Genomic DNA, 26,149 nt, shown 5'->3' on the forward strand with positions numbered 1-26,149 from the left:
ATTTCTAGAAAAAAAACCCTGCTTTGTCCTCCCACCTGCACTCCCAGTTCTGTTACTCCAGGAACTCCAGTCCCACCGATACGGTAAGCACTTAGAACAGTGCCAGTGCCAAGAAGAGTGCTTGGCACATAGTAAGCACTTAACAAATACCAACATTATCGTTAATATTCATCTTATTGTGGGGAGAGAATGTGTCTGTCATACTGTACTCTTCCAAGGGCTTAGTACAGTGCTCTGCACACAGCAAGAGCTCCATCAACCCAACTGATTGATTGAAGGTGCAGAAGCGCACAGTAGATAGAGTGCAATTTCTAGTACAATACCTGCCTTTTGTCCTCCCCGCCCACACCCCTGCTTCCTTGACCTCGGGTAGGAGTCTGCACACTTTGCTTCTCAGAGAAAATTAGGATAGAGGCCCTGATAGACACTCTGTCCTCCTCCTGACACTGTATCCCTCAGGTTTCTGTGTTATGCCCAGAAATGTCCTTTCTCTGGGGACTGAGACCCTGAAGAGGGACTAGAGATACAGCAAAGCTTGCCCCGTCTATAGAATTAAGGGCCCTGGCTCTTCTCGGTCCCAATCGAGTAAGACAGAACTAGCTTCCTGCACAGAGCACCAGACCCTGTTCTCCCATGAGTGGCAGGAGCTTCATTACTCATCTTCCCCCAGATTATTCACACACACACACACACACACACACACACACACACACACACACACACACACACACACACACACAGAGAGAGAGAGATTCCCTGTGGGGTACCAGTACAGGTCACTTAGTAATGGGGTAAATCTGCGGGTGGAATGTCTCCACGGTGTAAGAGGCAGAGGAGAAGCTCTGAACAGCTGCTCTGGAGCGATGTCCCTGGCCCCTCGAACAAGAACGATTCTCTGGTCGGAGAGCAGCAGCCTGCCCCCTGGTGGCACCAATCGTTATTCTGGAAGGCTGCACCTCTCTATCACCCCCTGGTGGCAGCAGCGGGCTTGTTCAGGGAGGCTGCGCTTGGTGGCAGTACAGTACACTATAATGATGATAATAATAATAATAATAATAATAATAATAATTGTACTTAATAATCATAATGATGGTATTTGTTAAGCGCTTACTATGTGCAAAGCCCTGGGGTATACAAGGTGATCAGGTTATTCCACGATGGGCTCACAGTATTAATCCCCATTTTACAAATGAGGTAACTGAGGCACAGAGAAGTTAAGTGACTTGCCCAAAGTCACACAGCTGACAATTGGCAGAGCCCGGATTTGAACCCATGAATTCTGACACCAAAGCTCGGGCTCTTTCCACTGAGACACGCCGCTTCTCTATTGTTAAGCCCTTACTATGTGCCAAGTACTGGTTTTTTATGGCATTTATTAAGCACTTACTATGTGCAAAGCACTGCTCTAAACGCTAGGGATGTTACAAGGTGATCAGGGTGTCCCACGGGGGGCTCACAGTCTTAATCCCCATTTTACAGATGAGGTAACTGAGGCACAGAGAAGTTAAGGGACTTGCCCAAACTGACAACCGACAATTGGCAGAGCCAGGATTTGAACCCATGACCTCTGACTCCAAAGTCTGTGCTCTTTCCACTGAGCCACGCTGCTTCTCTGTTCTAAGAACGCTGCACTGTTCTAAGCACTGGGGTAGATACAAGGTAATCGGGTTGCCCCATGTGGGGCTCACGGTCTTAATCCCTATTTTACATTCATTCATTCATTCAATCATATTTAATGAGGGTTTACGGTGTGCAGAGCACTGCACTAAGCGCTTGGGAAGCACAAGAAGAGCAAGTTGGAAACAAATAGAGAGGTCCCTACCCAACAACGGGATCACAGTCTAGGTAACTGAGGCACAGAGAAGTTAAGTGACTTGCCCAAGGTCACACAGCAGACAAGTGGCAGAGCTGGAATTAGAACTCATGACCGCTGACTCCCAAGCTTTTCCACTAGGCCAGCGTGGCTTCTTGGTTTAGTGGATAGGACGGGCCTGGGGGTTTGAAGGTCCTGTGTACTAATCCCGGCACTGCCACATGCTTGCTGTGTTAACTTGGGCAGTTACCTCAGTTACCTCACCTGTAAAATGGGGATTAAGACTAATATGGGCCTCATAGGTCCATATGGGACAGGGACTGTGTCCAACCAGATTAACCTGGATCTACCCTAGCTCTTACAACAGTGCTTGGCACAAAGTAAGCACATAAAATGTACCATTCTTATTCTTATTCTTATTATTATGCCACAGTAAGCTTGTTCTGGGGTGTTGCTCCTCTCTACAGCCCCGTAGTGCTACTAGGCAGTATTCTGTGAAGCTGCACCTCTCAATCACCACCTCACAGCATCAGGTGTCGTTCTGGGAGGCACGGGCCTGGAAATCCGAGGATGTGGGTTCCAATTCCGGCTCCACCACATGTCTCCTCTGTGACCTTGGGCATGTCACTTAACTTCTCTGAGGCTCAGTTACCTCATCCATAAAATGGGGATTAAGACTGTGCGTCCCATGTGGGACTTGGACTGTGTCCGATCTGATTACCCTGTATATACCCCAGGACTTATAACAGTGCAAGGCACACAGTAAGTGCTTAACAAATACCACCATTATAACTATTATGATGATTATTATGATTTTATTATTATTATTATTTTAGAGACAAGATAACTGAGGCATAGAAGAGTGAAATGACTTGCCTAAGGTCACTCAGCAGACAAATAGCAGGGCCTAGATTAGAAGTCAGGTCTGACCCCTCAGGCTCTATCCACTAGGCGGCGATGCTTCTCTCCCGCACGGCGCCTCTCTATCGCCACCTGGTGGTACTTTGCTCTTCCAGCGCCGGTTTACCCCATGGGCCTCCATCTCGTCTATCTGGACTGCGGCCTCCTTTCCCAATCCCTCCTCTGGTCTGGAACTCCCTCTCCCTCCCTTCACATGCGCCAGACCGTCATTATCCCCCTCTCCAAAGCATTAAGGTCACAACTCCGCCAAGAGGCCTTCTCTGATTAAACCCTCTTTCCTCCGGCTCCTTCTCCCTTCTGTATTGTCTACACCCTGGGATTTGTGAAATTTGAGCAATCGCTTTTGGCTCCGCATAATTTGTATGCATATCTGAGTAATCGAACAGAAAGAGCTGAGGCCTAACAAACACTAAAATAATGACTGAAATTAAGAAATGAAACAAAGTCAGGTGGCAACAGAAATGAGAAGAGCACCTACGCTGATCAATCCCCCAAAGACTGGCCAAATCCAACTTCCCAGATAATAACAACTCTGGTCTTTGTTAAGCACTTATTCTCTGCCAGAAACTGTACTAACCACTGGCTTAGACACAAGATAATTGGGTGGTACACAGTCCCTGTCCCACACTGGGCTCACAGTCTTAATCCCTATTTTATAAATGAGGAAACTGAAGCAGAAAGATTAATGGAGAAGGGAAGGTCAGCGGTTTTGAATGGTCCCGGCCGGATCACTTGGGGAGTGTCAAGGATGGGGAAGAGAGACGCAGTGGTGATGGATGGTCCACGCTGGGTCACTGATGGAGAGTCAGGGATGAGGAGGGCAAAGATACTGGGGTTGGATGGTCACAGTGCCAAGCAAGTGATAGTGTGACCATTAGGATTGGGGTTATTGTTCAAGTTTTCGCGGGGACAAAGGACCAACTACCAGTGGCCTGAAAGGGTTTCTGCCCTCACCCGACCAACAGGGCCAAGCCCCTGGCTGAGAAGAGCTCATCAGTCAGCCAGTCAATTCGATTTACTGGGCAATTACTGTGTGCAGAGCACAATATGAAGCAGTTGGTGAAGTACAATATAACAATATTCATTCATTCATTCATTCATTCATTCAATCGCATTAATTGAGTGCTTACTGTGTGCACAGCACTGTATTAAGCGCTTGGAAAGTACAATTGGGCAACAGATAGAGACAGTCCCTACTCAACAACGGGCTCACAGTCTAGAAGGGGGAGGCAGACAACAAAACAAAACAAGTAGACAGGCACCAATGGTATCAAAACAGATAAATAAAATTATAGATATATACACATCATTAATAAAATAAATAGGATAAGAACTATGTACAAATATACACATGTGCTGTGGGAAGGAGTAAAGCAGAGAGAGGGAGTCGGGGAGATGGGGAGGGGAGGAGGAGCAGAGGATAAGGAGTGGGCTCAATCAGGGAAGGCCTCCTGGAGGAGGTGAGCTCTCAGGAGGGCTTTCAAGGGAGGAAGAGAGCTAGTGTGGTGGATGTGTGTAGGGAGGACATTCCAGGCCAGAGGTAGGACGTGGGTCGGGGGTCAATGGCGGGACAGGTGAGAACGAAGCCCAGGGAGGAGGTGAGCGGCAGAGGAGTGTGTGGACTGGGCTGTAGAAGGAGAGAAGGGAGGTGAGGTAGGAGGGGGCAAAGGAATGGAGACCTAACGAGTCAATAGTGAGGAGTTTTTGCTTCATGCGAAGGTTGATGGACAACCACCGGAGATTTTTGAGGAGGGAAGTGATATGCCCAGAGCGTTTCTGTAGAAAGGTAATCCGGGCAGCAGAGTGAAGGATTGACTGAAGCGGGAAGAGTCAGGAGGATAGGAGATCAGAAAGCAGACTGGTGCAGTCATCCAGTCGGGATAGGATGAGAGATTGAACCAAGAAGGTAGTGGTTTGGATGGAGAGGAAAGTACAGATCTTGGCGATGTTGTGAAGGTGAGACCGGTAGGTTTTCGTGAAGGATTGGATGTGTGGGGTGAATGACAGAGCGGAGTCAAGGATGACATGACTGTACCCAATATAACAGAAGCATTCCTTGATTACTATTACTATTATTATTATTATTTATTTATTATTATTATGGTATTTGTTAAGCGCTTACCATATGCCAAACAGTTACAAGCACTGGGATGAATACAAGATAATCAGGTTGTCCCACATGGGCTCACAGTCTTCATTCCTATTTTTAAAGGTGAGGTAACTGAGTTACAGAGAAGTGAAGTGACTTGTCCAAGGTCGCACAGCAGACAAATGGCGGAGCTGGGATTAGAACCCACATATTCTGAATCCCAAACCCATGCTCTTGCCGCTATGCTACACTGCTTCACTGACCACAGTGAGCTTACAGTCTAGACGGGGAGACAGCACTCATATAAAGAAATACATTACACATATGGATGTAAGGGCTGAGGGGCTGGAAGGGAGGTGATGCATGAAGGGAGCAAGTCAGGGCAATGCAGAAGGGAGTGGGAGAAGAAGAAAGGAGGGCTTAGTCAGGGAAGGCCTCTTGGAGGAGATGGGCCTTCATTGAGGCTTTGAAGGTGGATAGAGTCATTGTTTGTCGGATATGAGGAGGGAGGCCGTTCCAGGCCAGAGGCAGGATATGGGCGAGAAGTCGGCGGCGAGACAGATTAGGTCGAGGTACAGTCAGAAGGTTGGCATTAGAGAGGTGAAGGGTGTGGGTTGGGTTGTGATAGCAGACTAGCGAGGTGAGGTAGGATTGGGGGGCAAGGTGAGCGAGTGCTCTAATGCCCATAGTGAGGAGTTTCTGTTTGCTGAGGAGGTGGATGGGCAACCACTGGAGTTTCTTGAGGAGCGGGGAAACGTATCATGGATATTTCTGTAGAAAACTGTTGATAGCAGAGTGAAGTATGGACTAGACTGGGGGAGAGACAGAAGGGCAGAGGATGTGAAGACAGGGGCGCGGATGCTAGAAGGTTTGTTCCATCTGCCGAATACGTGGCCCCGGGGCATCGAGAAGCAGTGTGGCTCAGTGGAAAGAGCACGACGGGCTTGGGAGTCAGAGGTCATGAGTTCTATTCCCGGCTCCAGCACTTGTCAGCTGTGTGACTTTGGGCAAGTCACTTCACTTCTCTGTGCCTCAGTTACCTCATCTGTAAAATGGAGATAAAATCTGTAATCCCCACAGCATGTATGTTGATGTCTTGCACGTGGAAGCAGCTTGGCTCAGTGGAAGGAGCCCGGGTTTTGGAGTCAGAGGTTATGGATTCAAATCCCGGCCCCGCCACTTATCAGCTGGGTGACTTTGGGCAAGTCACTTCACTTCTCTGTGCTTCAGTTACCTCATCTGTAAAATGGAGGTTAAATCTGTAAGCCCCACATGGGATAGCCTGATTACCTTGTATCCTTCCCAGCGCTTAGAACAGGGTTTTGCACATAGTAAGTGCTAAACAAATGCCATCTTAATAATTATATTATTATAATAATTATTATTATTCTACATCTCAGTCAAATCAGACTGAACCAGTTCCCCACACAGGGCCCCATCCCCATTTTCAGTATCACCCTCCGCTAGATATCATCATCATCATCATCAATCGTATTTATTGAGCGCTTACTGTGTGCAGAGCACTGTACTAAGCGCTAGGGAAGTACAAGCTGGCAACATATAGAGACAGTCCCTACCCAACAGTGGGCTCACAGTCTAGAAGGGGAAGACAGAGAACAAAACCAAACATACTAACAAAATAAAATAAATAGAATAGATGGGTACAAGTAAAATAAATAAATAAATAGAGTAATAAATATGTACAAACATATATACATATATACAGGTGCTGTGGGGAAGGGAAAGAGGTAAGATGAGGGGGATGGACAGGGGGACGAGGGGGAGAGGAAGGAAGGGGCTCAGTCTGGGAAGGCCTCCTGGAGGAGATGAGCTCTCAGTAGGGCCTTGAAGGGAGGAAGAGAGCTAGCTTGGCGGATGGGTAAAGGGAGGGCATTCCAGGCCCGGGGGAGGACGTGGGCCGGGGGTCGACGGCGGGACAGGAAGGCTGAGTAGGTGCGAATGAGGTTGTCGTTAATGTAACTTGGTAATAACAAGGGCCTTTTCCCCGGGGTGGCGGGGGGGGGGAGAGTCAGTCAGGACCGGACCGCAAGGGAGGTTGGGGGGCACTATAAGGAAGGTCGCATAAGTGGAGGGGGGTGAAAGCAGGGGACGTCTATGGCGGCGCTCGGAGGAGAGGAGACTTCCGGGAGCCTCGAGGGCCACGCGGTGTGATGGCGGGCGGGCGGGCCTCTCGGGAACGGAGTCCCGGGCGTCTATAGCAGGCCTCTCTGGCGCTCTGAGGAGAGGATCCTTCCGGGAGCAGCGGGGTCCATGCAGAGTGATGGCGGGAGGGCGGGCCTCTCGGGAACGGAGTCCCGGGCGTCTATGGGGGCGCTCTGAGGAAAGAATCCTTCCGGGAACAGCGGGGTCCACGCGGTGTGATGGCGGGCAGGCGGGCCTCTCGGGAACGGAGTCCCGGGCGTCTATGGCGGGCCTCTCTGGCGCTCTGAGGAGAGGATCCTTCCGGGAGCAGCGGGGCCCATGCGGTGTGATGGCGGGCGGGCGGGCCTCTCGGGAACGGAATACCGGGCGTCTATGTCGGCGCTCTGAGGAGAGGATCCTTCCGGGAGCACCGGGGGCCGCGCGGTGTTATGGCGGGCTGGCGGGCCTCTCGGGAATGGAATCCCGGGCGTCTATGGCGGCGCGCTCTGACAACCCCCTCCTCATAATCTCCTCCAGAGATGAACGTTTAAGCATGCAAATTCATAAACAAACACATTCAACAGCCATAAAAAAACACCTTCCTTTAGAGGTGGCAGCCCAGTTCCTGGCTCCATCTCTACACGAGGACTAGGGTTGAGAAGTCTGCTGCCCTGTACGCAGGCTGTGGTCACGGTAAGGATCCCCACTCCCTCAGGTGGCATGAGACATGTGAACAGGACCTATGCTGATTAATCCCCCACAGAATGGCCAAATCTGACTTTGTGAATAATCATAATTGTGATAATTGTTTGGCGCGTATCATGTGCCAGACGTTGTCCTAACGGCTGGGGTAGATACACGATAATTGGGTTGGACACAGTACCTGTCCCACACTGGGCTCACAGTCAATCTCCATTTTACATATGTGGAAACTGAGGCACAGAAATTAATGGAGAAGGGAAAGTCAGGGGTATTGGATGGTCCCTGCTGGATCCCTGTGGGAGAGTCAGGAATGGGGAGGGGAGAGGCAGGGTGTCAGACGGTCCATTCGGGGTCACTAGGGGAGAGTCTCCAATCTGGTTTCTGCCCCCTTCATTCCACTGAAAACGCCCTCTCAAAGATCACCAATGACCTCCTTGCCAAATCCTAAGGTTCCTACTCCATTCTAATCATCCTCGACCTTTCAGCTGCCTTTGACACTGTCGACCGTCCCCTTCTCCTCAACGCGTTATCCAACCTTAATAATAATAAAAATGATGGTATTTGTTAAGCGCTTACTATGTGCGAGGCACTGTTGTAAGTGCTGAGGTTGACACAAGGAAATCAGGTTGTCCCACACGGGGCTCACAATCTTAATGCCCATTTTACAGATGAGGCAACTGAGGCACAGAGAAGTGAAGTGACTGTCCAAAGTCACACAGCAGACAACTGGCAGTGTCGGAATTAGAACCCACGACCTCTGACTCCGAAGCCCGGGCTCTTTCCACTAAACCACGCTGCTTCTCAGACCTTGGTTTGGCTTCATTGGCTCTATCTTCTCCGGTTCTCCTCTTATTTCTCTGGCCCTTCAATTCTCCGTCTCCTTTGAGAGCTCCTCCTCCTCCTCCCAGCCCCTTACTGTAGGGGTCCCGTAAGGGTCAGTTCTTGGCCCCCTTCTATTCTCCATCTACACTCACTCCCTTGAAGAACTCATTCGCTCTATCGGCTTCAGCTATCATCTCTATGCAGATGATACCCAAATCTAGATCTCCCCAGTTTTTTTCTCTCTCTCCGTCGCATCTCCTCCTGCCTTTGGGACATCTCCACCTGGTTGTCCTCCTGCCGCCTAAGACTCAACAGGTCCAAGACAGATCTCCATATTTTCCCTAGAGCCCGGGCTTGGAAATCAGAGGTCACGGGTTCTAATCCCAGCTGCCCCACTTAGCAGATGTGACTTTGGGCAAGGCACTTCACTTCTCTGCCTCACTTACCTCATCTGGAAAATGGGGATTAAGACTGTGAGCCCCACATAGGACAACCTGATTATCTTGTATCTACCCCAGTGCTTAGGACAGTGCTTGGTACATAGTAAGTGCTTAACAAATACCATCATCATCATCGTCGACATCACCATCATTGTTATTCCCTCCCAAATCCTGGTCTCTCCAGAACTTACCCGTCACTGTAGACAGCATAACCATCCTTCCTGTCTCACAAGCCTGTAACCTTGGTGTCATCCTTGACTCTACTCTCTCATTGACCCCACACAACCAATCGGTCACCAAATCCGGCCAGGCTCACCTTGACACATCGCCAAGAGCCAAACCAAACCTCCACCACGTTAGTACAATCATTCATTCTACCCCCACTGGATTACTGATTCAGCATCCTTTCGGACCTCCCAACCTCCTGCCTCTCCCCACTTCATTCATTCATTCATTCATTCAATCGTATTTGTTGAGTGCTTACTGTGTGCTAAACACTGTACTAAGCGCTTGGTAAGTACAATTCGGCAACAGACGCAATCCCTACCCAACAATGGGTTCACAGTCTAGAAGAGGGGAAACAGACAACAAAACAAAACAAAACAAGCAGACAGGCATCAAAAGCATCACTATAAACAGAATTATAGATATATACACAACATTAATAAAACAGAATAATAAATATGTACATATATACACAAGTCCTGTGGGGTGGGTGTAGCAGAGCAGAGAGAGGAAGTCGGGGCGATGGGGAGGGGAGGAGGACTAGAGGAAAAGGGGGGACTCAATCTGGGAAGGCTTCCTGGAGGAGATGAGTTTTCAGTAGGGCTTTGAAGGGAGGCAGTGTGCATATCTGGCGGATGTGAGGAGGGAGGGCAGTCCATATTTCACTCCGCTGCCCCGATTATCTTTCTACAGAAAAGTTCAGGGCATGTCATCCTCCTCAAAAAATCTCCAGTGGTTGCCTATCAACCTCCTTATCAATCAATCGTATTTATTGAGCGCTTACTGTTTGCAGAGCACTGTACTAAGCGCTTTGGAAGTACAAGTTGTCAACAAGCAACAAGTTGTTATCAAGCAAAAACTCCTCACCATTGGCTTCGAAACTCTCCATCCCCTTGTCCCCTTCTACCTCACCTCCCTTCTCTCCTTCTCCAGCCCAGCCCACACCCGCCATTCCTCTGTGCCGCTAACCTTCTCACTGGGTCTCGTTCTCTCCTGTCCCACCGTCGACCCCCGGCGACCCCCGGCCCACGTCCTACCCCTGGCCTGGAATGCCCTCCCTCCACACATCCGCCAAGCTAGCTCTCTTCCTCCCTTCAAAGCCCTACCGAGAGCTCACCTCTTCCAAGAGGCCTTTCTAGATTAAGCCCCCTTTCTTTCAGCTCTCCCTCACCTCACCCCGACTCGCTCCCTTTGCTCTACCCCCCTCCCCACAAAACATCACTTGTGTAAATATGTACATATTCATAATTCTATTTATTTATATTAAAGCTGTGTTTATATCTATCTTCTAGATGTGAACCCACTGTTGGGTAGGGACCGTCTCTATATGTTGCCAACTTGTACTTCCCAAGCGCTTAGTACAGTGTTCTGCCCACAGTAAGCGCTCAATAAATACGATTGATTGATCTATAATTCTATTTATTTGTATTGATTTTATTGATGCCTGTTTACTTGTTTTGATATCCCTCTCCCCGCTTTTAGACTGTGAGTCCGTTGTGGGCAGGCACTGTCTCTGTTGCTGAATTGTACTTTCCAAGAGCTTAGTGCAGTATTCTGCACAGATTAAGCGCTAAATAGATTGAACAAATGAAGTGTAGTTTCCAGTACAATCCCTACCCCCTGCTCTCCCAGCCCACACCCCTGCTGACTTGAGCTCAGCTAGGACCCCACATAACCCTGTCCGGAGCCTCTGCCACTTGTCAGCTGTGAGAATTTGGGCAAGTCACTCCACTTCTCTGGGCCTCAGTTCCCTCATCTGTAAAATGGGGATTAAGACTGTGAGCCCCCTGTGGGGCAACATTATCACCCTGTAACCTCCCCAGCCCTTAGAACAGGGCTTTGCGCAAAATAAGCACTTAATAAATGCCATTATTATTATTACCACTATATACAGCGGGAACATTTTAGTCCACGCTTAGCCTAATTAAAAGGGAGATGGATCGCGACACACACTCACCGACACACACAATTATCACAAAAAGCGGCTCCGAATCCGACGGGCTTCCCCACCTTTCGTGAAGATAGTCCCACGTCAGAGGAGTTTGAAGGCGTCTGGCCCCCCGCAGCATGCCACCCTGGTTCCAGTCTTAGGTGCTTTGGCCTAGGCCCCAATAATGTGTCTCAGCGCAAGTCTTGGATCGTTTTCTTTTCTTTGTTCAGCGGTCCCAGGGGAACAGTTCTTTCCTCCCTTTTATCGGTTGTTGAAGGGGTGGAAGGGGGAGGCACCGGGAGTTCCCCATTTCTGCTCCGATTCCCCGGGGTCTGCAGCCCCGGCGTCTCATTGCCAGGGGAAGCCAGGGAGGACCGGGACCACGCCCGCCCCCAACCCCGTGATGATTTACCCCTCGGGCTCCAGCCGATCTGCCAGGTTTTGTCCCGCCCGGGAAAACAATTTACTCGCTCCTCAGACTCCTCTGCAAAACAATCCGTTTCTCCTCATTCACTCCAGTGCTCCTCAGACTTTTCCGCAAAATTACTCAGTTTCGCCTCGGGAATTCAAGTTCTCCTCAGACTTCCGAGCAAGATAGTTACGTTTCCCTTCCAATTCCAGTCTGCAAGATAATTGAGTTTCCCCTCTGTTGTCCGCCAGCGGACTTGACATGACTGACTGTATCTTGCGCATGCTGACAGTAATCCTCCATTTTGTGCAGACCGAGAGCAACTCCTTTTTTTGTGTTTTACGTAAGGCTCAACAACAGAATGTCCTCAAGTCCAGTAAACAAGTAAAACCTGTCTATGCAAGGTTGTAGGGCTAATAACAAGTAACTCAAGGCTGTGATAAGAGACCAGTGAAAATTCACGACCATCCTGTCGGTCCTCATTGGTTCCCTTAAGTTCCCATTGCTCGCTCCCGCGTTGCTGTAACTCAATAAAAGACACTGTGGGAATGGAACTCGGGGCTGCTTGTCATTCATTCATTCATTCATTCAATCAATCGTATTTATTGAGCGCTTACTGTGTGAAGAGCACTGTACTATGCGCTTGAGAAGTACAAGTCGGGAACATATAGGGACAGTCCCTACCCAATTGTCCCTCGTACCTCTCTCGGAAGGTGAACGGGCAGGTAGCCACCTTCCTCCTTTACTGCTGTAACTGAACTCACGTCTCCAAGTTATTTTTCCTATAACAATAATAATAATGATGATGGCATTTATGAAATGCTCACTATGTGCAAAGCACTGCTCTATGCGCTGGGGAGATTACAAGGCGATCAGGTTATCCCACGATAGGGCTCACAATCTTCATCCCCATTTTACAGATGAGGTCACTGAGGCACAGGGAAGTGAAGTGACTTTCCTAAAGTCACGCAGCTGATAATTGCTGGAGCCGGTATTTGAACCCCTGACCTCTGACTCCAAAGCCCGGGCTCTTTCCGCTGAGCCATGCTGCTTCCCTATCTACATCCCCACCTTGGGTTCTCTTGGGTCCACTGTGAGCCCCACATAGGATGATGACCTGATGACCTTGTATGTACCCCAGAGTTTAGAACACTGTTTGTCACATAGTGAGCACATAACAAATACCATCCTTATTATCATTACTATTATTACCTACACCACATGTCTGCAGTGTGACCTTAGGCAATTTACTTCACTTCTCTGAGTCTCAGTTACTTCATCTGTAAAATGGGGATTAAGAGTGTGATCCCTATGTGGGACTGGGACTGTGTCCGACCTGTTATCTTGTATCTAACCCACCGTTTAGTACAGTGCTGGTGAGGCCGGCATCACGGGCGGGAACTGAGGGGAGGAAGTGAAACTGACAAGCACACCCTTCCTCCCTCTACAATCTGCCCAGCAACGTGACGCTAGAAGGATAGAGTCAATCCGTCAATGCCACAACCTCGCTTACAGCTTATAAGCAACTCCGGCTGAGTGCTCAGGGTTCTCGCCTCCCCTGAGGAGCGGAGCCCGCTGCGTGCGTTACACCCAAAAGACCTAAATTCATTCTGGAAGGGAGATTGGACGGGATAATTAAAGCTTGCTTGGGAAAACGATCCTCTGGGTACCTCTACTCCCCCACGCGACTCCGGTGTTTTTGGCCGGCATCACTTGGAACACACTGGTCTGCTGTGTTATCTTGGGCAAGTCACTTCACTTTTCTGTGCCCCAATTCCCTCGTCTGTAAAATGGGAATTAGGACTGTGAGCGCCATGTGGGTCAGGGATTCTGTACAACCTGATTAGCTGGTATCTACCACAGCACTTTGTACAGTGCCTTGCACACAGTAAGCATTAATGCCATTAAAATGCCATTAAAAATGCCAAATGCCATTAAAAAAACCTACTGCTGCTGCTCCTCCTCCTAACATCCATTCCCACTGCTCACGACTCAGCTGAGACAAGAGAAGCACAAACCTGGTGAGCTGTTGATGTTTCAGGCCCTGCCACAGACTCTGCTGGTGAGGCAGTCAGGATGGAAACCTTTAGTCAGTAGGATCCTGCCACCAAGATCAATAATCTTGGACCCTCTGGTCAGAGTAATTAGTGCCCTAGCAGGCCAGCTGCTGTTTGAATGCCGATGCCTTGGCCTATCCTAAACATTTTCATATGTATGGCGTCTTCTGCCCAGTCCCTCCCCACCCAGGCAGGCCGCATGAGTGGTATTTGTTAAAGCACTTACTATGTGCTTTGTGTACATTGGACCCAGTCCCTGTTTCTCATAGGGCTCACGGTTTCAGGGAGGTTTTTCCCCATTTTACAGATGAGAAAACTGAGGTCCATCCAACTGACTTTCCCAAGGTCACAACAGTGGGCAAGGGTCAGAGTGGGATTAGAACCCAGGTCTCCTGACTCTCAGTGAGTTGACTTCTTTTTTTAACTCTTTAGAGGAAGCAGCATGGTCTAAAGGATAGAGCAAACCTGGGAGTCAAAAGGGCCTGGGTTCTAATCCCAGCCCTGCCACTTGTCTGCTGTATGACCTTGGGCAGGGAACTTCACTTCTCTGGACCTCGGTTACCTTATCTGTAAAATGCTTAGTACAGTGGTACAGTGCTCTACACACAGTAAGCGCTCAATAAATACGATTGAATGAATGAATGAATGAATGAGTGGTATAAAGTAAGCACTAAATGTGGAAGAAAAACTTCACAGACTCTGCGTTGTGTTCAGAAAAAGGTATGTCAGAGACTGATTTTATTACTATTAGCGCTTCATCCGACACTAGTAGGGAGAGGAGTTGAGCAGCAGAGATTCCGCTGCTAGTCAAGGCTAGCTCAACTTCAAGCAATACAGAGCTTCTTCATATACCATTAGTACAGAACAATCAGAACAATCCAATAGGAGAAGTACTTTAGGATAGAAAGCAGTAAGCTCCTGGGGCATTTCCTGTGTAGTCCTGGACCTCCTTTGTTAAGGTGGTAAGTAGGGCCAGGGGCTTGATTGGTTCTAGGGCAACCCATCAGGCAAACCCAAAATGGTCAAGCGGGCCTTAGGCAGGGACGGGGGAGAAAGGTGGACAAAAGCAGGACCTTGACAATTGTGCTTCTATAACAAATATCACAATTATTATTATTAGATAGAGCATGTGCCTGAGAGTCAGAAGGACCTGGGTTCTAATTCCAGCTCCAATACTTGCCTGCTGTGTGACTTTAGGCAAGTCACTTAGCTTCACTGTGCCAGTTACCTCTTGTAAAATGGGGATTAAGACCATGAGCCTCGTGTGGGACAGAGACTGTGTCCAACCCAATTTGCTTGTATCTATCCCAGCGCTTAGTACAGTGCCTGGCAAATAGTAAGCTCTTAACAAATAGCACTATTATGATTATTATTACCATTATTGCTATTAATAACCATAATGCTTCCCACTCTGGTGCTCCCAGGAGCTCTGTGCTTTCAAAACAGGTACGTTTGAATCCCAGCCCTTCCCGATCCCACTTTTGGTCTTGCCATGCTTGACCAGTCACCCCGGTATTTCCCCAGAGTGCGTTTTCTGCTGCTTTCACGATACTCCAATAAGCACCTTGCCCCAACTGACTGCCGTCCAGCACCTCCTTGGGATTTTGTCAGCAGTAGGGGAACCAACAAAATGTAAACGTAGATTATTTCCTTCCAGAAAGACCGAATTCCTTCTGCCATCAGTTGCTCCCATACGTGCACAAACATGGAACCCAGTCTTATAAACGAGATGATGACTGGAATTTTAAGTGCTTACCTGTGCCAAGCACTGAACTAAGCACTGGGACCTAGACCTAGCTGAGCACCTGTCTTGCAGCAGAGCTGAGCTGCTTGAATCACTTTTATTTCCAGAATCGGAAACCTTCCTCCTGGAAGGGCAAAGGATGGTAAACATTCGGAGGAGCTTCTTGGGTTCATTTTCAAACCCTAATTTGGCAAGGCACTGGGATTGCAAGCTTTGTGTTTCCTTATGTGAAAACAATTTGGCCTAGACTGTGAGCTCGGTGTGGGCAAGAATGTGTCTTTTTGTTGTTATACTGTACTCTCCAAGAGCTTAGTACAGTGCTTTGCACACAGTGAGGGCTCAATAAATACGATGGAGTGAATTGAATGAAGGGATGAATGAATGATGGAAATAAATCCATCGGAAACCTTTGCCCACATATTGCCTGTGGGTCACAATAGTGAGCACAGATGAGCTCCTGCCCTCGAGGAGGGCACAGGTAAGCACTTAAAATTCCAGTCATCATCTCGATCAGGGACAACCTGATCACCTTGTAACCTCCCCAGCGCTTAGAACAGTGCTTTGCATATAGTAAGCGCTTAATAAATGCCATTAAAAAGTGCTTTGTAGTTAGTAAGCACTTAACAAATACCATAATTATTATTGTTATTATTAAGGGGGCAGAGATCAGGGATCTGAGACCCTGAGCAGCAGCTCTCTATCAATCAGGCAGAGGGAGGGTCAGGGGCCAGGTTTTACAATGGAATGAATGAGTTACAATTGAATGAATGAATGAATCTCCTCCAAGAGTCCTTCCCTGATAAGACCTACTTTCCTCTTATCCATTCCCCTTCATCATCGCCCTGACTTACTCCCTTTTCTTCATCCTCTCACCCAGCCCCATAGCACTTTCATTCATTCATTCAATCATATTTATTGAGCGCTTTCTGTGTGCAAAGCACAGTACTAAGCACTGGGAGAGTACACTATAACGGCAAACAGACACATTCCTGCCCATAATGAGCTCACAGTCTAGACAGAGAAACAGATAGCAATCAATCAATCAATCATATTTATTGAGCGCTTACTGTGTGCAGAGCACTGTACTAAGCGCTTGGGAAGTACAAGTTGGCAACATATAGAGACAGTCCCTACCCAACAGTGGGCTCACAGTCTAAGAGGGGGAGACAGAGAACAAAACCAAACATACTAACAAAATAAAATAAATAGAATAGATATGTACAAGTAAAATAAATAAATAAACAAATAAATAGAGAAATAAATATGTACAAACATATATACGCATGTACAGGTGCTGTGGGGAAGGGAACGAGGTAAGATGGGGGGATGAGAGGGGGACGAGGGGGAGAGGAAGGAAGGGGTTCAGTCTGGGAAGGCCTCCTGGAGGAGGTGAGCTCTCAGTAGGGCCTTGAAGGGAGGAAGAGAACTAGCTTGGCGGATGGGGAGAGGGAGGGCATTCCAGGCCCGGGGGATGACGTGGGCCGGGGGTCGATGGCGGGACAGGCGATACAAATATATAAATATAGATATATGGAGATAGATAGATAGATATATAAATATATCTATATATATCTATATATATACAGATAGATATAAATATAAATAAATAAATTATGGATATATATTTTATATGTGTAGTATATATATATGCACACAGATATAATAATAATAATGGCATTTATTAAGCGCTTACTAAGTGCAAAGCACTTTTCTAAGCACTGGGGAGGTTACAACGTGATCAGGTTGTCCCACGTGGGGCTCACAGTCTTCATCCCCATTTTACAGATGAGGTAACTGAGGCCCGAGAAGTGAAGTGACTTGCCCAAAGGTACCCAGCTGACAAGTGGCGAAGGTGGGAATTGAACCCATAACATCTGACTCCAAAGCCCGGGCTCCTTCCACTGAGCCACGCTGCTTCCACGTGCAAGACATCAACATACATGCTGTGGGCATTAGAGGGGGGATGAATGAAGGAGCAAGCAAGAGCGGCGCAGAAGACTGTGAGAGAAGAGGAGAGGAGGGCCCAGTCAGGGGAGGCCTCTTGGAGGAGATCTGTCTGACATGAGGAGCAAAAGCAGGATGTGGGCGTGAGGTCAGCAGCGAGCCAGACGAGACCGAGGCACAGTGAGAAGGTCAGTACCAGAGGAACAAGAGGAACCAAGTGTGTGGGCTGGGTTGCAGCAGGAGAGTGTCCATATCTATCATTTATTTATTTATTTATCTATCTATCTATCTATTTATTTATTTATTTATATTAACGTCTGTCTCCACCTCTAAATTGTAAGCTCATTCGGAGCAGAGAACGTGTCTGTTATATTGTACTCTCCCAAGTGCTTAGTACAGTGCTCTGTACACAGTAAATGCTCAATAAATACGATCGGATGAATGAATATAGCGAGACCACAGAGCCACTTCAACCAATTAATGAACCGTATTTATTGAGCGCTTACTATGTGCACTAAGTGCTTGGGAGTGTATGGTACAACTGAACTAGCAGACGTGCTCCCTGACAAAACGAGTTTACAATCTAGAGGGGATCAATGAATGGTATTTACTGACTGCTTTGTCTGTGCAAAGCACTGACTTGGGGGAACATAATGCAGTTGGTAGGTATACCTGTATTGTGAAGGATGATAATAATAATGATGATAGTAATGCGTAAATACACGAAAATCTCTATTGGGAATGTGGAATTCATTTATGTCTTTTGAAAGGCCTGGAAGATTTTTCCTGGAGATCCTTCTCTGGGCAGACGATGGGAGGGAATGGTTCATTCTTTCACTCCTTCATTCATTCATTCAATCGTATTCATTGAACGCTTACTGTGTGCACAGCACTGTACTAAGCACTTGGGAAGTACAAACCGGTACGATAGACAATCCCTATGGTAAGGTCAAGCTTCAGATATGACTCATGAGCCTGCTCATCTGATCTTGTTTTTTCACTTTTCTTACATTATTTGTTAAGTGCCTACTAGGTGCCATGCATTGTTCTAAGGGCTTGGGTCTTGTCTTATGTGGTCGAGTCATTGCCAACCCATAGCGACACCACAAACCCATCTCTCCCAAAAAACCCCGACTCTCCATCTGCAATCGTTCTGGTAGTGTATCCATAGCTTTTTCTTGGTAAAAATACAGAAGAGGTTTACCATTGCCTCCTTCCGCGTAGTAAACTCGAGTTTCCGCCCTCGACTCTCTCCCATTCCGCTGCTGCCCAGTGTGGGTGAGTTTTGACTTGTAGCAGATTGTCTTCCACTCGCTAGCCACTTCCCAAGCTAGGAATGGAATAGGTAGACCTCTTGACTCTCTCTCCCATAGCCGAGACTGGTAGAGTACTGAAAACCCTCCAGGTATGACCAGGAGAGGGGACGTGCTTGGGTAGATTCGAGGTAATCAGGGTGGACACAGCCCAGGTCATGTCCCACATGGAGCTCTTAATTTTAGTCCTCATTTTACAGATGAGGGAACTAAAGCCCAGAGAAGTGAAGTGACCTGCCTAAGGTCACACAATAGGCAAAGAAACAGCTTGGCTTAGTAGAAAGAACACGGGCCTGGAAGTCAGAGAACCTGGGTTCTAATCCCTGCTCTGGCATTTGTCTGCTGTGTGACCTTGGGAAAGTCCCTAGGTTACTCCATCTGTACAATGGGGATGAAACCCTACTCCTTCCTACATAGACAATGAGTCCCATGTGGGACAAGGACTGTGTCCAACCTGATGAATTTATACCTACCCCAGTGCAGAGAACAGTGTTTGGCACATACTAACGGCTTAACAAGTCCAATAATAATAATAATAGTAATAATAATAATGGCATTTGTTAAGCGCTTACTATATGCAAAGTACTGTTCTAAGCGCTGGGGGGATGCAAGGAAATCAGGTTGTCCCATGTGAGGCTCACAGTCTTAATCCCCATTTCACAGATGAAGTAACAGGCTCCGAGAAGTTAAGTGACTTGCCCAAGGTCACACAGCAGACATGTGGCGGAGCTGAGATTAGAACCCATGACTTCTAGACTGTGAGCCCGCTGTTGGGTAGGGACCGTCTCTATATGTTGCCAACTCGTACTTCCCAAGCGCTTATTACAGTGCTCTGCACACAGTAAGTGCCCAATAAATACGATTGAATGAATGAAAGAATGACCTCTGACTCCCAAGCCCGAGCTCTTTCCATTGAGCCATGCTGCTTACCACAATTCTTAAATGGGTGAGCTGGGATTAGAACCCAGGTCCTCTAGACTTTAAACTTGTTGTGGGCAGCGAATGTGTCTATTTTGTATCCTACTGTACTCTCTCAAACACTTCGTACAGTGCTCTGTACACAGTAGGTGCTCAATAAATACGACTGAATGAATGAATGAATTCTGACATTCCAAGTTCCCTAACTGTGAATTGTGGATGTTTCTGTTTTTCGGAATGCGTTTCCTTTGGATGAGCTAAAATTGTCTGAATGAAGAAGCATGCATTCTACCTTTATTTGTAGGTGAAAAAACGGACTTTATTCAATCTACCTCACAAAGCAATAGATGCGAGCCCATTTCCACTCAAGGAAGGCTGAAGCAGGGGAGGCCAACACTGACCTTTCCAGAGAAGACCGTGGACGCCAAACTGGGAGTGCTGGGTTAGGGTCGGAGGCTACTTGTCCGGTCACCAGCCTACAAGGTGGTCCCTCCACGGAGCGGGAGACCCCGGATCAAGAAGTCCCCCAGATTGGGGGATGACCCCAAGAATGCAGCGGAAGTATCTCCGTGCGCTGGTTCGGAAGGTGAATTTGCGCAGAGGTGATTCCTCTGGATTCCCGGGGGGTGGGGGCTGGTGGCTCGGTCTCTTGGTCACTTGGTCAGCCTTCTCACCTTCTGAAGTTCCTCGATGGGTTTCGACTGCTGGTTAATGGAGAGAAACTGCAGAGCAGAGAGACAAAACTTATGTTCCAGGAACCGCAACCCTGGAGAATACATTCTGCTAGCTCCTAAGCTTCCTAAGCTCCTTATGTCCGTATTTGTAATTTATTTATTTTAAAAATCTCTGCCTCCCCTGCTAGACTGCAAGCTCACCGTAGACTGGGAACGTTTATGCTATATTGTTATGTTGTACTCTCCCAAGAGCTTAGTACAGGTTTTGCAAAGAGTATGTGAGCAACAAACACGAACTGATTGACTGACTGAGGGCAGAAATGGTATTTATTAACATTATTGTCCTCTCACGGGTATTTTGTATACTGTTCTGCAGACAGTAGGTGCTTGGAAAATATTGCTGATTGATAAGTGAATAGAAAGTGATTTCCCTTGATTTTCACCCAGAAAATAGTTCTCTGCTCTATGTAGGACAGGGACTGCAACAGCATGGCTTAATGGACAGAGCATGGGCCTGGGGATCAGAAGGTTATGGGTTCTGATCCTGACTCTGCCACTTGTCTGCTTGGTGACCTTGGGCAAGTCACTTCACCTCTCTGTGCCTCAGTTCCCTCATTTGTAAAATAGGGATCACTATTAGAGTAAATCACTAACTCTAACCCCAACTCTAGGCCTTACCTTAAATGGTAGCCTTAACCTTGTCCTAATGCTAACCCTATCCCTAACCCAAGAATTAACCCTAGCCTAAGCCCTAGCCCTAGTGTTAACCCTAACCTCACCTTAACCCTAACACCAATCCTATTTTGAAGACTAGCCCTAGGACTAGCCTTCAGCCAGCAACTAACCAAAATTGACAACATATAGAGACGGTCCCTACCCAACAACAGACTCACAGTCTAGAAGGTGGACTAGAACCCTAACCCTAACCCTGCCCCTAGCCTTCGAGCTACCTTTAAACCTAAACCTAACCCTTAACCTATCCCTAACGCTTGACCTAACTCTAACCCTAACCATACTACTAATTCTAGATTGAGTCTTAATCATAACCCTAGACCTTTCTCTAACCCTAGACAAAACCCGAATCCTAACCCTAACCATAGGAGTTGCCCTAGCTCTAATGCTAACTGTATCGCTAACCCTAACCTTACCCCTACCCTAACCCTAACCCAGTCCTAACCCCACCCTTAGCATTTACCATAACATGGGCCTAACTCTGGCTGAAGTACTGCAAATCTGGAAGCCTGTGTTGAAGGGACCTTTCAGTATTTAATTCTGCAACTCTCGCAGGTCAATGCATCGTACTAATACTAAACCTAACCCTAACCCTAACACCAAACCTAAGCTAAACCTTAACCATGACCTAACTCTAAAGCTCACCCTAAAGCTAAACCTTAATCCTAACCCTAACCCTAACCTTAACCATGACCCTAGCCCTAACTCTAAAACTCACCCTAAAACTAAGCCCTAATCCTAACCCTAACCTTAACCATCGCTGTACCCCTAGCTATAGCCCTTATTCTAATCCTACCCCTAATCTTAAATCTACCCTAAATTTAACCCTAAGCCTAGTACTAAATTTATCCCTAAATCTAACCCTAACCCTAACCCTATTCATAATCCTAACCCTAGGAATAATCCTAATCCTAAACCTAGCCCTAACCTTAACCCTAACCCAAAACCTCACCATAACCCTAACCCGAAACCCAATCCTAATCATAACCCTAACCCTAACCCTAACCCTAACCCTAGCCCTAAACTTAAACCCATCTCTAAGCAAAATCTTAACCCTAACCCTATGGCAAGCCGTAACACTTACTGTAACCTTAACCCAAACCTTGTCCTATTTTGCCTTGTCGAGTAGTCTCTGACCCATAGCTACGCCATGGATACATAATAATAATAATGATGATAATAATAATAATAATAATAATAATAATAATATTTCTTAGGCGCTTACTATGTGCAAAACACTGCTCTAAGCGTCTCCCTCAGAACACCCAACCTCCACCTGCAGTCGTTCTGGTAGTGTATCCATAGACGTTTCTTGGTAAAAATATGGAAGTGTTTTTCCATTGCCTCCTTTCATGCAATAAGCTTGATTCTCTGCCCTGGACCCTCTCCCATGATGCTGCTGCCCAGCTCAGGTGAGTTTTGACATGTAACAAATTGTCTTCCACTCGCTAGCCACTTCCCAAGCTAGGAATGGAATGGTTATACCTCTGCTTGATTCCCTCCTGTAGTGGAGACTGGTAAAGTACTGGAAACTCTCCAGACGCGACCCTGAGAGGGAAACCCATACCTATCCCTAATCAAAAAAACAAAACCTAACCTTAACCCTAACTCATATAGAAATTACACTGACCCAAACCTTAACCCTAAACTTAGTCCTAACCCTTACCCTAAGGCAAACCCTAACGCTAAACCCAAAAGTAGTCCTAGTCACAACCTGAACCTTCACTCTAACTCTAATCATAAATCTAACCATAGAGCCAACACTAACCCTAACCACAACCCTAGCCTAAACATGAACCCTCACCCTAACTATAACCATAATACTAAACCTACCCATAAACCTAACCTTAACTTTAACCCTCGGTTTAGCCCTACCCCTACGCTTATCTAACCCTAACCCAAACCCTAACTTTAACTCTTCAGAAGTCCTAGGCTTAACCCTAATCCAAAAAATAAATTTAGCTACCATCATGGGGAACCTCCCCTTCAACCTTGACCTGTTTCTGTCTCAGTCACACCTCCTCATCACATCACTGAAACCTGGCTCTCCCCACATTACACGATATCCCCTACTGCTCTCTCCAGAGAGGGCCTCTTCTCCCACTTTCCCAGACATACTAGTAAAGGAGGAGGTGTTGGCTTCCTTCTCGTGCCCCACTGCTGCTTTCACTCCTGCCTCCGCCTTCCCTTCTTTCCCCTCTTTGAAGCCTGTGTCATCCACCTCTACCACCCGCTCAACATTCTAGTAGCTGTCATCTATTGTTCCCCCAGCTCCTTCTCTTTTTCTCCATGCCCACTCTGATCCTTGGAGACTTCAAAATCATCATCATCATCATCAATCGTATTTATTGAGCGCTTACTGTGTGCAGAGCACTGTACTAAGCGCTTGGGAAGTACAAATTGGCAACATATAGAGACAGTCCCTACCAAACAGTGGGTTCACAGTCAAAAAGGGGGGGGGCGGTTAGCGTTAGGGTTTGCCTTAGGATAAGGGTTAGGACTAAGTTTAGGGTTAAGGTTTGGGTCAGTGTAATTTCTATATGGGTTAGGTTTAAGGTTAGGTTTTGTTTTTTTGATTAGGGCTAGGAATGGGTTTCCATCTCAGGGTGGCGTCTGGAGAGTTTCCACATATATGTTCCTGATGACCCCTCTGCCACCCTCCTTCTATCACTTCTCCACTTTGCCAAACTTTTTCTCCATCCCACCTACCCCACTCACCAACTTAGACACACACTCTCAATCTCATCATCACTAACCACTGCACAATCTCTACTCTCACCAACTCTGAAATCCCTCTCTCTGATCACATCCTTCTCACTTGCCTCCTCTACCACACACCTCCTCCCCATAAATCTGGGCTATTCCCTACAGAGACCTCTGATCTCTCGACCCCATCCAGCTCTCTCAACTTATCACACCCTGTTTAGCCTCCATACCCGATCTACTCACTCTTGATGACCAGATGTTCTCAACGTGACCCTCTTTCCTGAAATAAATTCAATTGCTCCCCTATTCCTTTATTGTACTCATACCACTAACACAAAGCTCTGGATCACCTGCACTGTACCTCGATCTCTCCTGACTCACCGCCGAACCCTAGACCACGTCTGGCCTCTCGCCTGTAATATCCTCCATCCTCTGATACAATAGAAACCCTTTCTCCCCTGCCTGAAAGCCTAACTGTGCCTTACATCTCCTCCAAGAGGACTTCCCAGACTAAGATCCACTTTTCCTCATCTCTCGCTCCATTCTGTGTTTTCTCTGATTTCTCTTTGCCCTGATTTGATCATTTTGCTTTTCCCCCTCCCTCCTAGCCCCTAAGCACTTATACACATAACTGCAATTTTATTTATTTTTATGGATGCCTGTCTTTCCCCGCTCTAGACTGTCAGGTCGTTATGGGCAGGGAATGTCACCATTTGCTGTTGCATTGTACTTTCCCAAGCGCTCAGTGAATTGCTCTGGACACAGCAAGTGCTCAATGAATACGATCGAATGAATGAATGAATATGCTTGCTTTCATGTGACCGACCTAACATTGGCTCTGACCTAACAGGCCCTCCACTCCACCAGGCCTAATGTCTTGGTCGATCTAGTCCAATGGTTTTTGGTCTGGGGTCTGAACCACTGGAATTCGCGCCAAACTATCCACTTACCTGTTCCAGTAATATGCTGAGATCGGTGTCCCCGCCATGAGCATCCATGAGTCAGGCCTGCAAAGGTTGCTAAAACACAATTTCTAGCAACTCTCGATATACAGCTCTTTTTCCCAGGCCTTCCACCCTTGGGCTTTCACTCATGGGCCTCCCAGGCAAGGACCTACGTGGTTACACCTTGAAGAGGGCCATTAGTCCGTGTAGATAACGTCTGCACTAGGTCTGGGTGCTAACAAGTGAACAAATAACCTCACCATCTGGATGGACCGTTCAACCTCCGTAGTGATCCCCTGTCCCATGGCTGGGCTCAGGGCTGCTGCTCACACCATTCGTGGCCATTTTCCCTGTGAGCACTGCCATCAGTGAACAAGGTTCGGTTCCATCTCTGGGTATCTTGAAACTGTGGTACAGTAAGGCCACCTCAGTGAGGCCCCCTGGTAACACTGGACTGCCCTCTGTCCAGTCTCTATGGGCCACGTAAATGATCAACCTTTGGATGGTGGAGGTGTTGGTGACATCTGGGGGCGTGCTAGTGGAATCCCAAAGATGCTTCAGAATGGGACGGGGCAAAGCGCAGCTTAATTACCCATTTCCCTATGATGTCTTCAGTAGCCCAAAGTCCCTCATACATGGCAGTGATCTTCTTCTGCCAAGGGGAATAGTGACTCTGGACTACCATTCATCCCAATAATCGAAGAATTGTCAGGATTTGGATCTTTGGGGACTTCCCCTGTCATAGGCCATATTGCCACCTGGTGGTTCTAACCCGGCATGTAAGGCAAGTGTTATTTCCCTTTCGAGGGATCTGAGGACTCAGTATTGCTGCATGGCTTGAATGATCTCATACAAAGCCACTTTGTGCATCTCTGTCCACTCCCACTTGGCACCATTCTTGATTCGGGAGTAAGAGGGCTGGGCCTAAATCGCGAATTTCTAGTCATGGTGCCTCCAACATACCAACATTCCCGGGATTGGTTGGAGGTTAAGATAAGGGCTGGGTTCTGGTAAGGTTAAAGATTAGGGTTAGGGTTAAGAATAGAGTTATGATGAAGGTTGGGGTTAAAGTTTTGTTTAGGGTTAGGACTAGGGCTTGAGGTATGGATAGGGCTAGGGTTAGAATTAGAGTTTAGGTTAAGATTAGAGTTTTGAATAGTTTAAGAGTTAGGGCAAGAGTTGAGGCTAGGAATCATGTTAGGGTTAGTGTTAGGATTATGGCTAAAGCTATTCCTAAACTAGGATAAGGGCTAGTGTTGAGGGGGCAGGTTGTGTAGAGGTCAGGGCTGAGGCTAAGGTTAAAATAATAACAATAATAGCAATGATGGTATTTGTTAGGTGCTTACTCTGTGCCAAGCATTGCTCTAAGTACATTGGGGTAGCTATAAGGTAATCAGGCTGTCCCACGTGGAGCTCACAGCCCTAATCTAATCCCCATTTTAAAGATGAGGTAACCGAGGGCCATAGAATTCAAGTGACTCGCCCAAAGTCACAACCCCTGACTCCCAAACCCATGCTCTTTCCACTAAGCCTAACTGCGTAGGTTTAGTTTTAGCATTTTGGCTACAGTAAGGGTTAGGGTAGGTGTAGTGTTAAGGATAGAGTTAGGGTTGGAGAAAGGGCT

The 26,149-nt window shown here is 47.4% G+C and overlaps 1 non-coding gene across 1 annotated transcript; it reads right to left on the reverse strand.

Annotated features, from left to right (window-relative positions):
- Positions 1–22,297: 22,297 nt before the first annotated feature.
- Positions 22,298–22,433, reverse strand: LOC119923152. Its single transcript, XR_005448782.1, has one exon. It is a non-coding gene; the product is annotated as a small nucleolar RNA SNORA7 (small nucleolar RNA).
- Between the last annotated feature and the right edge of the window lie 3,716 nt (positions 22,434–26,149).

Source organism: Tachyglossus aculeatus, unplaced genomic scaffold (genome assembly GCF_015852505.1).
Source record: "Tachyglossus aculeatus isolate mTacAcu1 unplaced genomic scaffold, mTacAcu1.pri scaffold_149_arrow_ctg1, whole genome shotgun sequence".
Taxonomy (NCBI): Eukaryota; Metazoa; Chordata; class Mammalia; order Monotremata; family Tachyglossidae; genus Tachyglossus; species Tachyglossus aculeatus.